This window comes from Pan troglodytes, chromosome 12 (genome assembly GCF_028858775.2).
Source record: "Pan troglodytes isolate AG18354 chromosome 12, NHGRI_mPanTro3-v2.0_pri, whole genome shotgun sequence".
Lineage (NCBI taxonomy): Eukaryota > Metazoa > Chordata > Mammalia > Primates > Hominidae > Pan > Pan troglodytes.
The window spans coordinates 66,875,516-66,890,346 of NC_072410.2; positions in this window are offsets into that span (position 1 = coordinate 66,875,516).

Sequence of the window (14,831 nt, forward strand, 5' to 3'; positions counted from 1 at the left end):
GGAAGCCTTACTAGGTATTCTAGGCATGACACCAAGCTCTCCTGGGCATGTCAGGTCCATCAGCTCTGGACTATGTTGCTTTCCCTGCCCTTAGGTTTCCAATCTGAGTTTGCAAAGGCCTTCTCCAAAACTCAAACTCATCTCTGAATCGCAGGATACCCAACTAGCAACCTGTACCTGACTAGATGTTGACCTCTTGTATAATCCCTTGATTTAAAGTGCTTGATACTGAACTACATCCCTACTGGGATGAACCCATCATAGCGGCTCAAGGTGAGAGACCTAATCGCTTTCCCCGACCATCAAATCCCAAACCTCATGTTTTCTCTTTGATCTGTAGATGCAATAGATTGTACCAAATTCAACAGATGCTTGCATGTTGTCCAGAACCTCTTCCTTTACACACTTCTTTGCACTTTGATGTGGAGGAAATAGCCAACCTTGGCTGAGAGCTTGGGAGACATTACAAGGCACATGAGGCAGAAAGAAGCACTGCCAAGATTTCACTTCTGTTTGTGCTGGTCTCTACTGTGGTTTACAATGAAAAGAACAATTTTAAGAAGGTAAAGTTGGCAGAGCAAAACTGTGTCAATGGTCTACTTTCAGCTTTGAGGAGCACAGCTTTCTTTTTCTTTTTCTAGGGGTACAGTCCTCTGGAAGGTTGAAATTTTTCTCTCGCATAGTACTTCACTAAAATCAATTGTGCAGGTTTAAAATTGTGCTTTTAATGTTATTTTAAGTACCTATTTTATAATTTCAATAAAACCACTCTCAAGCATGAGATAATGCTGATTAATGACACTTCTCTGGATACCAAGAGCTCTCAGTTCTGCCTTGTGCCTCTATGCTCACCTGAGGCATCCCATTAATCGCTGTTATGCCATAGTCTGTCCTATCATATTGCTTAATTACCATTTCTGTTACTCATTCATCTACTCTACTAATCCCCACAGAACAAATTCATCAAACCCTGGGGCTCTGAAGCAACAGTGTTCCTGGTCTTGCCAGAACCTGGCCCTAGAACCACCTTCTTTAGAAAATATGGAAGAATCCCAAGTCTCTTGATGCTCAGGAAAAACCAACCGTAATACACATTGTCTGCACGTGGGAATCTTGTCTCCCTTCCTTTTTTGCATACCCGAACCCCATCTACCTTTCAAGGCTCAGCTAAATCTCTGCATCCTCCATGAATTCCTCCTTAGTTAAAGGTCTTATTGCCAATATCATAATCTATATCACTTAATTATTTTTATTCTATTCTTTGTGGCTCGTATATAAATATTAATTCAGCTAGACTGTAAATCTGTTTAGGACAGACTTCATGTTGAATGACCTTTGGTAATAATTAATAAAGTAAATAATAAATAAAAATAACACCAACTATTGTCTCTTCATTATGTACCAGGAACTGGGCTCAGTGGTTTACAAGATTATCTCAATGAATTATATCAACGATCTTTGATGGAACCTCTTTTACTGTCATCTTCACTTCACAGAGGTGAAATTGCCCATGTTCACATAGTTAATGAATAGTAAAGCCAGTGTACAAACCTAGGCAACCTGAGTCCAAAACCCAAGTGCTAAACCACTAAGCAGCACTACCTCTTCTCGTAACCTTCACAGTGTTGGGCAGTATGTTAATCACATTACTAATTACTAATTGTTTAACTTAGATGAAAATTCTTACTCTGCAGAGTTGAAAAAAGGAGAACAAATATGTGGGTCTAGATTAGAATAAAGACAAGAGAGGGGAAAAATTCTAAACCTGAAAGACAAAAATAACGGTCAGGTATTTGAAGTGGGAGAAAAGTATTCAAGAGACCAGATATACAGAATTCTACCTCCTACAGAGGATATTTCCATACAAAAATTTAAATAAAGTTTTGAAATTTAATAGTAGTATAGTGAAGCCATAATCTTCCTTGATAACAAACTTTTGTTCTAGGAGACCTAATATGATTAGATTAGATTAGATTAGAACCAGGATGTTTCGTGACTGATAAAGTGAACCAGTCACTTCATCACTGACTTATAACCAACATCTATCAATCCTCTTCCCTCCTGCAATCAACAGGAATCATACTTTGCTACTTCTCCTTGTGAGGACCTAAAGGCAAAAATGCAAGTGCTCTGTTCTCTTCCACCAAAAACTGTGCAGGAATATGTGCCAAAATACGAAAAAACTTTCTAGTCCTGACAATTTATATTCCAATATAAAAATCATCAGGAATAACCATTTGTATTTCACAATATTTAAGACAGACAATCATTAAATCATGGAAGATAATTGTATAATACAATGTATTTTAAGTTTCTGAACCCTTATGCAAACTGTCTTACCATTAGGCAAAACAAGTTACATAGTTGTTAGGATAGGCTACCTGACAGAGGGCTTCAATTTTACCAGCAACACCTCATATCCCGTTTTTGTGCATATGTATGCATGTATATACACATAGGAAGAATTTTCACCAAAGTGTTTGTAGTGGTTATCTTTAGGAGATGGAATGTGGGATGTACTTATTTATATGTCATTTTTATAATGATGATGCATACATTTTTACAAAAATAGTACATCTGTAGACCTTTGGCTTAGGAAGTGGTTTAGACCAGTTGACCAGTTAAAATTAAAAACCTGCTTCAACACCTATGAAAAGAGGAGAAAAAAAAATTGAAAACCTGCTGGATATCTGGAACAGTCGAGGCCAGCATCAGACCCATATGCCTTATTATGAAGGTTGAGAGAGTGGGTTTTGTCAGGAATTATACGAAAAGAACAAGAAGACTTTGACTTCTGGGAGTGAGCTGAGGATGGGAATGTCACCCAAAATAAGAAAGGACCTACCATGCACAGCCAAGGAACACCATCGATTTGCTTTGCCTCCTTCGCATTGTTACATAAACCTGGAAACAGGCATTGTCAGGAAAAAGGAAGTTAGCATATTCAAACTCTAATTCAGATTCCAACACTCATTAATCATAGAAATTTGAAAATTAGACACAGTGAGGACAAAGAGCACATTCTAAGTGAATACCAAAGGAACACTTACTATCTCCTTCCTCAATTCAATGCATTTTTGCTTTCTTTGGTGTATATGACAACTGTTTGCTCATGCTCACAACAAAAGCACTAACTGTGCATACAATCACTCAGTGTTTTGGTTTTATATTGCCTCTTCTGTGTATGATTTTTTTTCCTTAGCTAATTATTGTCTTCAGAACCGAACTACATTTCAGGAAACAGCAGATTTCCTCACACCATCTATAAGAGGGTGGGGCAACATAAGAGGCACTGGGTAAATACCATTTCTCATTAACACCTAGGATTTACTTTTTCGCATTCCTCCAAGGCACAGGAATGAGAAAAAGAAAATCAAGTGGGAGAATTCAATTCTACAAACAATTCCTGTAGCCCTAATAAGCGCACAGTATTGTGCTGTAGCCCTGTCCTACAGAGGTACATAAAAAGCTTTTCAGTCATTGTCATATAGGTCTTCAGAACACCCAGGTGAGATAAATAATTAGCAAATGAGGAGCTGCAATAAGTAGCATGCATAAGCCAGTGGAGAGAGAACTTGTCCTGTGTATTTGGGGACTTGTGGAAAACAGAGGCCTCCTATCTCCCAGACTTATATTCTATCCACTTTGGAAAAGCTTCTCCAATTCCAATTTGTACCCAAAAATCTATCCCAAGAGTAATTTATTTCTAATTATTCCTGACATTGGCACAATTAGAGGACCTCCGAAAAATCTTCTAAACATTTGCCTCTTGTATATAAAATATCATTCAGAATAATGATTCTAAATGCAAGGAAATTTTGCTGATTACATCCCTACTTTATCTAAATTATTATTCAGTGCTCCAGTTTTCCATAAACTTTTCTTTAACCTCCTATAATTACTGTAGCTACAAAAAAGCCTTGGATTAGCTAACTTGTGCCATCTAAAGGTTATAGTAAGAACTTCTTTAGCCATGAAAAAAAAAATAATCGCAGCAGACTTTCTACAAAATGAATTTGAAAAAATTGTTTTGTGTAAGGTTAAAATATAAAACAGGTAACAACGGTTTGAGCATATGTTATTGATATTATTTCAAATTAAGATAAAGGAAAAAATCAAGAAACCTCTGGAAGTCTTAGCTTTATCAATCGTGGGATCTTAGGCAAATTATTTTAACCTCTCTGACCTCATTTCTCATTTATAAGACAAAAAGTCTGAACGTGATTTCAAAAGAAACCTGCTAATGTAATTTTTTAATTTTATGAAATGAAAAGCTTAAATTTCTAAGTACGTGAAATTCAAGGAAATGGGTAGGTTAAAAGCGGGTTAGTGTATTAAGACAGAAGTGAAATAAGCTCAAAGATTTTACAGTCCTTTCTCTTCTTTTCAAATAAATATTGTAATTCACAGGATCCCGTGTGTGTGTGTGTGTGTGTGTGTGTGTGTGTGTGTGTGTGTGTGTGTGTGTGGTGTTGTATATAAACACTTTGACAGATACTGGCCAGCTGTTCATCAAACGATTGCCTCTTTTCTGGGAATATGGTGGTGTACATTTTCCAAGCTCCCTCACAATTAGACTCTGACGATGTGATTGAGTTCTCGCCAAAGGAATGTAATTAGAAACATGTATGCCACTTCCATGTCAAGCCCATAAAAACTTCACATGTATGACCGTCCATGCTCTTCCTCCTTCTGCTGCTTGATGTGGACATGTGTGACAACTTTGAGAGGAACTGGGTGTCCCAATTATCACTTGGAGGAGATTCACCTCTCTACCAGAAAAACCCATTTAGAATTGTATGTGAACAAGAAATAAACTTATTTTATGTGTTAGCCATTATATATCCGTGGCTTTGTTACATCAGTTAGCCTCTAATAAAACAAGTATTTTGAATTCAAATTGGCCAAGGGCAGATTTATGCTCCTTCTTTCTGGGATCCCCTTAAAAAAATGCCAGATCTAAAATCATGTGAGACATATGACTTTCTAATTTTACTTCTGCTGTGAACTTAAATAAGAATGTGCAAATCTTGTCACCTCAAGAAAGAAAAAGAAGAAAGCACCAGGAGCCATCTTAAATAGGATGACACAATCCGAGCTACAAGGAAAGTAGAAACAGCCTCTAAGGTAGCCCTGAAGTGGCTTAGTGCCTAGTACAATGTCTTCTTGCACACAACTCATGTTCAAAAATATTTATTGAATGAAACAATGAATGAATGAATGAATGGCTCACAAATCTAATTATTTCTGAAGTAGACTACGAAAAAAGGATCTATTATGTGTGCCATAGAATGGCTGGATTTTAATGCATTCAGGACAAGATTGTTATCAGCCATATCTGTCAGTGCAAAAGAAAAATTCTATTCATAGTCGGTCATGGTGGTGGGTGCCTGTAACCCCAGCTACTTGGGAGGCTGAGGCAGGAGAATCACTTGAACCCAGGAGGCAGAGATTGTAGTGAGTCGAGATTGCACCACTGCACTCCAGCCTGGGAGGAAGAAAGAAAGAGAGAAAAAAAAGGAAGGAAGGAAGGGAGAAGGGAGGGAGGGAGGGAAAAAGAAAGAGAGAGAGAGAAGGAAAGAAAGAAAGGAAAGAAAGAAAGAAAGAGAAAGAAAGAAAGAAAGGAGGGAGGGAGGGAAAGGAAGAAAGAAAGAGAGAAGGAAGGGAGGGAGGGAAAGAAAGAGAGAGAGGAGGAAGGGAGGGAGGGAGGGAAGAAAAAAAGAAAGAAAGAAAAGAAAGAAAGAGAGAGAGAGAAAGAAAGAAGAAAAGAAAGAAAAGATTCTATTCATAATCCATACTCTACTGACTTGTTGGTCCATCAGTAAGCTGGGGTATTTGAACATTCACTCAATAAACCCAGCCTAAGCTTCCACCATGAGCCAGGCTGTGTTCTGCCCCCAGGGGTGCATGTCCCCTCTCTCTAGCGCTCCCCACTTGGAACCTGAAAACTTTTCAGGGAACCTCAGCAGGCTCCCAGCCTCCTCTGGGTTCTTCAGTGTTATCACCCTCATGCGTAGAGTAGGACTGGCACAATGATTCAGAGCACAGACTCTTGAGTAAGAACACCTAGGTGAAAACTTGCCTCTGAAAATATTATTGGGAGTTTGGGAAAGTTACTAAAGCTCTCCTTCCCTGTAAGTAGGAATACTAACAACACCCACTCCTCCGGTTGAGGATTCTCTGAGAAACTCCAAGTTTAGCACACTGCTTGGCACATACTAAGTTAAATCTCAGTGAGGCTTAGATATTTCTCTTCTTTGAGAAGATAAGACTTTAAGATGGTAAGAACTAGTTGAAATAACACCATAGAGCAAATCATAATTCCTAGGTTGTAGTTTCAGGACTGCTGCTAAATAGATATTTTAATGTCATTTAATGTCCCTGAGTCTCAATTTTCTTATCATTTAAATGAGAGGGATGGCCAGACAACTTGCATTTTTTCTCTCAGCTCTATGATTTAATGACTTATGTCTCACTCAGGTCTCTGTAATCTAATGCTCAACACTTTGTTCTATTCATAAAGTACAGGCAGACAATTCCATAACCTCCCTCTGACACCTACTCCAATTATTTTAAGCCATGAGAGTTCACTTCTGGCATCTTTGCCATATGGGAAAATGTGTAAGAGGAAAGGCAGGTGGAGCCCAATGGGACTCCAATGCCCTATCAAACACCCTGAGGGCAGATGTTATGGCCAAGCGTGTGTGATCCACAGACACATCTGCAGAGAGCATCAGTATCTCTCAGAAGCCGCCACATTCATCTCCTAGCAAAGTACCTCAGGCATAAATAGTAGAATTCTAAGCACAGAAAGCACTCCAGAAATATCTGTTGCTTTGTTGATGTAGAACCCTCATTTTCTGATCCTAATGAACTGCATTTAAAGAAACTAGGGGAATAAGTATGTTTCTTGCTTCAAGCAAGGAATTATATAATTTGTTTTTCTAGAGCCAGCACATAGTAGATTCTCAATATGTGTGTGTTTGATGAATTTAATCATTGTGAATCTTCTGGCCCTGTGTTGAGGAATTCAAGCTACCAGAATCTTAATTTAGGATTTATGTCTCTCTTAATAAAGCTTGTGGTTTATCATTATAATAATGTGCCTCAATGAATCACTTCTCCCTGTGCCTGTGCCCCTTTTTCAGTGTGACATTGCTATTTCTCTGATGAAAAGGTGAGACTTTTTCCTCATCCCTTTGAATCTGGGCTGGCTTTGTAACTTGCTTTGACCTTTAGAATGTAATAGAGGTGACACTGTGAAAGTTCCAGACCTTCGACCTCAAGACTCCTTAGAGCTTCTACCTTTGCTCTGTTAGGACCCAGCCACCATGGAAAAAATCTTGGGGTTAAATGCCAAGGAAAGACTCTGTGAAGAAGGAGGTCCTACCTTTGCAATCATCCCTGTCAAGGTCCCAAACATGATGGTGAGACCATCTTAGACTCTCCAGCTCCAGTAGAACCAGCTCTGTGAGGGAATCTGAGCAAGACCAGGAGAAGAACTGCCCAGTCAATCTGCAGAGTCACGAGATACAGTAAATTGTCATTGTCTTAAAACACTGAGTGTTGGGGTAGCTTGTTACACAGTAATAAGTAGTCAATACAAAACTATTTCTGAACCCTAATCAGAACGGTCCCAAAAGAAGAGGTTTTATAAAAATTTGACTATAACAGCAGTTCTATGAGACAGAGAAGGGGAAAAAAGGGGCAAAATATTAAATACATAAAATACCAGATTAAGTCAATATGCAAATTATGCCGGAAATAAAATTCCGAAATTAAATAACACACTAAATCTATTAGTTTTGGGGCTCCATAGAAAACAGTTTCCAGGCCGGGCGCGGTGGCTCACGCCTGTAATCCTAGCACTTTGGGAGGCCGAGACGGGCGGATCACGAGGTCAGGAGATCGAGACCATCTTGGCTAACACGGTGAAACCCCGTTTCTACTAAAATTACAAAAAATTAGCCGGGCGTGTTGGCGGGCGCCTGTAGTCCCAGCTACTTGGGAGGCTGAGGCAGGAGAATGGCGTGAACCCGGGAGGCGGAGCTTGCAGTGAGCCGAGATCGCGCCACCGCACTCCAACCTGGGAGACACAGCGAGACTCCGTCTCAAAAAAAAAAAAAAAAAAAAAAAAAAGAAAACAGTTTCCAAACTGTAGACTTTTTAATTAATCCATTATTTATTAGTTATTACTCAGTGTTTTAGTTATCTATTTCTGCATAACAAATCACCTAAAAGCTTAGTGTCTAAAAGGATAATAGTCATATATTATTCTCATAATTTCTGGGGCTCATGTATATGGGGGAGGCTTAGTTGGGCAGTTGTGACTCAGGGTGTCTCATAACTTTGCAGTCAAGGTGTATGTAAGGACTACAATCATCTGAAGGCTTGAATGGGGCTGAAGGATCCACTTCGAGATGTCTTGCTCATGTGGCTGGCAAATTTGCTCCTCTCCTTTTGGGCCTCTCCTTGCAGCTCTGTGTGTCTTCACCACATAGCAGCTGGCTTCCCCCAGAAGCAGAGAGATTCAAGAGATCAAGGGAGAAGCTGAAATGCCTTTTATAACCTAGCCTCCAAAGTCTAACATCTTCACATCTGTCCATATTCTATATGGGCACACACAGCAGCTCTGACTTAATATAGGATGGTACTACATAAGGGCAAGGATTAGTGTGGATCCTTTTAGGGGACCTCTATTGCCAAAAAAATTGAGAGCTCATACTAAAAATGCATATGCAACAGAATCATTAAAAATAATGTTAGAAAGTCAAATCAGAAACCATAAAGAGGCAAGAAGGGAACTATTTCTGCCTGGGCCTTCAGGTAAGATATTTATTACAAGTCTACAATTTCTTAGGAAAAACCCTTGAGAGCAGATATGTTTCAGAATTTACAAGTTTTTTATTCCAGAAAGGTTAAGAGATACATATACCATATATTACACAATACCCTCCAGTAGGGCCAGGAGCAACAATGTAAAATCAACCACATTGTTACTTATACCACAAAATGTGTGAATTTTAAAACTAAGTAGAATAAAGACTTTAAGTGGTCTCACAACCATTTAGGTCAGATTTTGACAAATAAAATTTTTTTAAGCCTGGGTTTTTAGAGCTTTTTGGGTTTCTGAATTGTGGATAAAGGATTGTGAGCCTGGAGAAGTTGTGAGCTCACAGGTTCAGGACATATGGCTACAGACTGCCCTAGATTTCATGCATCCATCCTTATTTCCAGGCCTTGCTTCCCACCAACGCCCTTGTACTGCTGATCAAGTTTGTCACAAACTCAAATTCTCAAAGCTGATCCATTCATATTTAGGGTCTCCTGATGTCATATTTCTATGCCATAGATTTTGATTTGGAAGTTAGCTTTTCATAGTGCCCAGCTTATCCCCAGTCTCGGTTTTCAGGTTTGTAACCACCGTTTAACACTGACAATGTGTGTTATCCGTTGCATTGCTTAAAAAGTAAGATAGTTATCAAACTTGAATCATCAATTTAACTGAGTTTCCTAACAACCAAGACAAAAAAGCATAGAAGTTGTTTGAGAGAAACTGATGTTTTCGTTACATCAAATCCTGATAGGAATTTTGTCAAATATCCTATCATAAATACATATTTCTCATCTGATAATGACACATCCAAAGCAAGACACAACATCCCCAGAAGTCACAAAGTAAAGGATTATTCAATTCTATAAAATAAAAATATGAAATTTCTAAGCAGAGTTAAAAGACAGCTGACAGACTTGGAAGTTTTACAGCATGTAAAATAAAGAAAGAATTAATGAGAACTCTCCAAGTTAATAGGAAAAGGACAAAAAACTAGTGAACAGGAAATTCACAGGAAATACATTTAAATGCCTGATAAACACATGAAAAGATTCCTGACATTGCTAAGAATGAGGAAAATACAATTTTTTTAAGTGAAGTACTAATTTTTATTCATCAGATGGGTGGAAATTCAAAAGTTTGATAATACCAAGTTTTTACAAGGGTGTAGGGAATAGTACTCTCACACTCTTATCTGTGGACTTATAAATGGTACAAACTTTGCAAAGGTTATTTTGGCAATATCCATCTCAATATAAATACAAATACCCTTTAACCATTTATCACAATTCTAGGATTCTATTAGGATATGACATGGTTTGGCTGTGTCCACACCCAAATCTCATCTTGAATTGTAACTCCCACAATTCCCACATGTCATGGGAGGAGCCCAGTGGGAGGTGACTGGATTATGGGGGTGGGTCCTTCCTGCGCTGTTCTCATGATAGTGAATGAGTCTCATAAGATCTGATGGTTTTAAAAACAAGAGTTTCCCTGCACAAGCTCTCTCTTTGCCTGCTGCCATCCACATAAGATGTGACTTGCTCCTCCTTGCCTTTTGCCATGATTGTAAGGCCTCCCCAGCCATGTGGAAATGTAAGTCCATGAAACCTCTTTCTTTTGTAAATTACTGAGTCTCAGATATGTCTTTATGAGCAGCATGAAAATGGACTAATTCAGCATATATCCACAAAAACACAAGTAGTAGGAGTTTAACTACAGCATTTCTTGAAACAGTGAAAAATGTGAACAACCTAACTTTCCATTAATAGTGAAGTGTTTAAAAAAGAAACAACTATGATATAGCCTAGGAGTTAGAAATCTATTGGCCCCTGAGCCAAAAGTGGCCTATATCCTGCCTTTGTACTGTCTCCAAGCTAAGGATGGTTTTTAAAGAATTGAGGACAAGGAGGACAAATAAGAGAAAGAGAAGAAGGAGGAAAAAAAAATGACAATATGTGACAGAGAGCTTAAGTGACCCAGAAAGCCTAAATATTTACTATCTGTCCCTTTACATAAAACATTTGTTATAACCATGAAGATGAAGGGAAAATTAGGGTAACTATGGTTAACCTAATTGCCAAGCAGTGAAATTAACACATTTATCCTGTTCCTATCATCTTTAAGGCTACTGTGCCACTATCCGATAGCATTTAAAGATATAACTCTCTCAGTGCCCCTTTGAAAGTTCGTGAGGCATTTAAAACATAAGCCCCATTTAAAAACACACACACACACTAACTCAAAGTGGCTGTCTGTACTGATCACTATCACTAACGAGTGGTTATCTATGGTTCATGGCTCTCAGTTGACCAATGTTGATATCACAAAACCATAGTTTCACAGAATTAAGAGACCCCAGAAACTCATATAGTTTGAATCTTAATCTTATGCCTGGATCCTCTTCACAGAGTTCCTAACAAACAGCTGGCAAGAACTTACCCTGATGAGGGCCATTCCAGTATGAAACAACATTGAATGGGGGAATGGTGCACAGAGGCACATACACCAGGTACAAGCAGAGACTTGTGAAATGTTCACATTTTGGTTTACTGAATGATTAATAAGATAGCAGACTCTAAACACCTGAAGTAAAAAGAGGCTACCAAGAGAAGTTTTGTGGGAAAAATCTGCGACAGTCACTACTTACTTCACATAAAAGCAATGAATAACCTGTTTCTAAAACTACAGGAATTAACCCAGGTGTTCTGGATGTGGTGATCTAGGGCCAGCATATGCAATGCAGGTGTTTTAGGTTCTGTTAGAGAGCACTACTATGGAAGTTCCTTTCATTTCAAAGATTTTTAGTTATCATTTGTAGATTAGCCTCAGTGGTTGACTTAGAAGGTGAGGAGACAGATCATTCCCTGGTTGGGGAATGCAAAACTAAGTGATCCGTTAGAAAAGAGACATCTCTGACACCAGGACTTGCTTTGGTGTTTTGCAGTAGGAAGAAGATTGCTCTTGGAGATGATTCTACTCCCAACTCCCCTCTCATGGCACTCTTCTGCAACTTACCAAGTGTAACCTCTTAGCCTCTGTTATTTTATCCATAAAGTAGGAATTTATACCTTGCCTGGCCAAAAGTGGGATTGAGGCGGATTAGTTCATGAGGGCCTACCTGACAACAAGACCTATGATTCTGGCTTAAATTCCAAAGTTACCATGTTTTTAACTTTTTGCCACAAGACAGGAGCCATTCTCTCCCTGTTCTAATGATTTAGTAATCCTAAGCAAGGCAACAGGCATGAGTTATGCTGACTATTCATGTCTTCTTGATTCATGAGTTTGTGAATTTTAATCATAATCACTTTTCACCAGAGGTAGAGAATCTAGTAAAGTGAGTAGTAGTAGGAAAACCTCAAACTGTGTTCTGTTTACTCCATAAAAAAAAAAAAAAAACATGGCTGACATTTTCTTACTCAATAGGACCTTGCCTGTAAAGATTGCTTTGCAACTGACAAGATCCAGGCAAAATAAGCAGCCGTGTCTCTACTTTCACATGTGGAAACTAGTACCAGCTCTACAACCCAGATCTCCTGGCACCTCCGAGAGTTATCTTTCCATTATTTTCACCTCCAGACTTCCATTAAATGATCCTGAACTACTGCAAATAAGAATTTAAAGGCTTTTAGGGGGGAAAAAACTCAAAATCTATTCTAGCCACTGTGCTGAAAAGAATATAAACCTTCGAGAAAGACAGACCTAGTGTTCCTCACTCCCAGTTACATTAAATACTTCTAATTCTCTCAGTTCTCATTTAATTTATAAAATGAGGAATGTGATACCTCCCTCACATGGTAGTTAGCAGAATTAAGTAAGATGATATATGTTAAGTGTAGGTAGATAGTGGATTCTCTATCAATACTAAATCCCTTAATAATCTCAGCATTCAAGAAATTCGACTTTAGGCCAGGAGGGATGGTTCACGCCTCCAATCCCAACACTTTGAGGACCAAGGCAAGAGGATCTCTGAGGCCAGGAATTCAAGACCAGCCTAGGCAATACAGTGAGACCGCCCCCAACCCCGACTCCATCTCTACAAAAAAAATTTTAAAAACTAGCCAGGCATAGTGGCACGTGCCTATAGTCCCAGCTACTCAGGAGGCTGAGATGACAGGATCCCTTGAGCCCAGGAGGTCAGTGAGCTGTGACCATGCCATAGCACTCGAGCCTGGGTAACAGAGAGAGACCTGTCTTTAAAAAAAGGAAAGAAGGAAGGAATTAAAGAAAAAGAAAGAAAATAAATTCTACTTTATTTTGGGCTTAAATCTTTCCTGTTACATTTTTTTTTCTTTTCACACTGTGGAAGATGTGTGTGTGTGTGTGTAAATCTTTAGTACCTCAATGTATTGTAAGTTTTAGAGTATGAAGGGAGGCTGGGCATGGTGGCTTATGCCTGTAATCCCTGCACTTTGGGAGGCTGAGGCAGGCAGGTTGCTTGACCCCAGGAGTTTAAGACCAGCCTGGGCAACATGGCGTAACCCTATTCTACAAAAAATATATAAAAATTAGCCAGGCGTAGTGCTGCATGCCTGTAGTCCAAGCTACTCAGGGGGTGAGGCAGGTGGATCAATTGAACCCAGGAGGTCAAGGCAGTAGTGAACTGTGATCATGCTACTGCACTCCAGCCTGGGTGACAGAGTGAGAAGAAAGGAAGAAAGGGTGAAAGGGAGAGAGAGAGAGAGAGAGAGACAGAGACAGAGAGAGAGAGAGAGAAAGGAAGGAAGGAAGGGGAGAGAGAGAGAGAAAAAGAAAGAAAGAGAAAGAAAAGAAAGAAAGAGAGAGAGAAAGAAAGAAGAAAGAGAGAAAGGAAATCTGAATATAAACTCTACATCAAGTTAGCAATCCTGATCTTAAGCCTAGCATAGACAGTATGATACTCTATAACTCATTGAGGACTGAGGCAAGAGGATCTCTGAGGCCAGGCATTTATGGGAGGCTCCTTGTGTCATATCAGGGAAGAGAAGCCCTGAATAACCAAGAAACAAAGAAAAAAAAGAGACCTGAATCACTTGCTGTTGGGTTTTTGTTTGTTTGTTTGTTTAATAATTGTAGCAGATGAAAAAGTAGTGGAAAGATCCTAACAGGCAAAGTGCTACCCATTTGCATCTTGTACAGCATTGTTTAAACTCTGAAAACAGGGGGAATTGATTCCTCTGCCCAGATTTCCCCTGATAGTGGCAGTTTAAAAACAAAACAAAACTGGACTTGACTCTCACAAAATATTTTCCTTAAAAGCCTTGCAAAAGATCCTAATGGTTTTCAAAGGCCAGGCCTCAAAAGCAAAATGATTTTGCAAAAGCCAACTCTGGTTTTGAGAAACTACCATGGCCAAATGAAAACTTCACCCATCTTTCATGAGTTAAAGCAGCAGCAGAGCAGCATACCAAGCAAATGGCAAGGCTACGGTCAATGTAACTTACATTGAGAAAATAATGACAGTTCAGATTTGAAGGAGCTCAGAGTCAAGCTTTATCCCCAAACAGAGACTCATTAAGCACATAGTGTACTAACCACAGCATACCCTACAGGGATAAATTCAGAACTCTTGGCATATGAGATGTTAGGGCTGGAGCAACTCTGAACTTCTTTTACAAAGGCATGAAAAACATGAGAAGCATGCCTCTGAATCTGAGCCAACACATAAGACTGCCATGCCCTCCTGTTTGGGCAAGAAATTGAAAAACACTTAACCTTCGGATGGTTATCTGTCCTCATTATGTTATTCCAATCCATAAAATTCTGAAGATGGAAAACTAAAGCTTAAATTTGAGTAACTGGGAATAGGGTGAGGAAGACCCTATATCTAAACTCAACTTCACATTGCCAATTACTATCACTAATATTACTACTCTTACCTCTTCTAGCAGTAGACTTCAGTGGGTACTACAGGTTTATTTGCCAAAAAATTGCATAGATATGTTTTGGAAAAAAATACTGTGTTTGAGGAGCAAATGATATGAGGCAACAATGCTTGTTGGAAAAAACACAATGA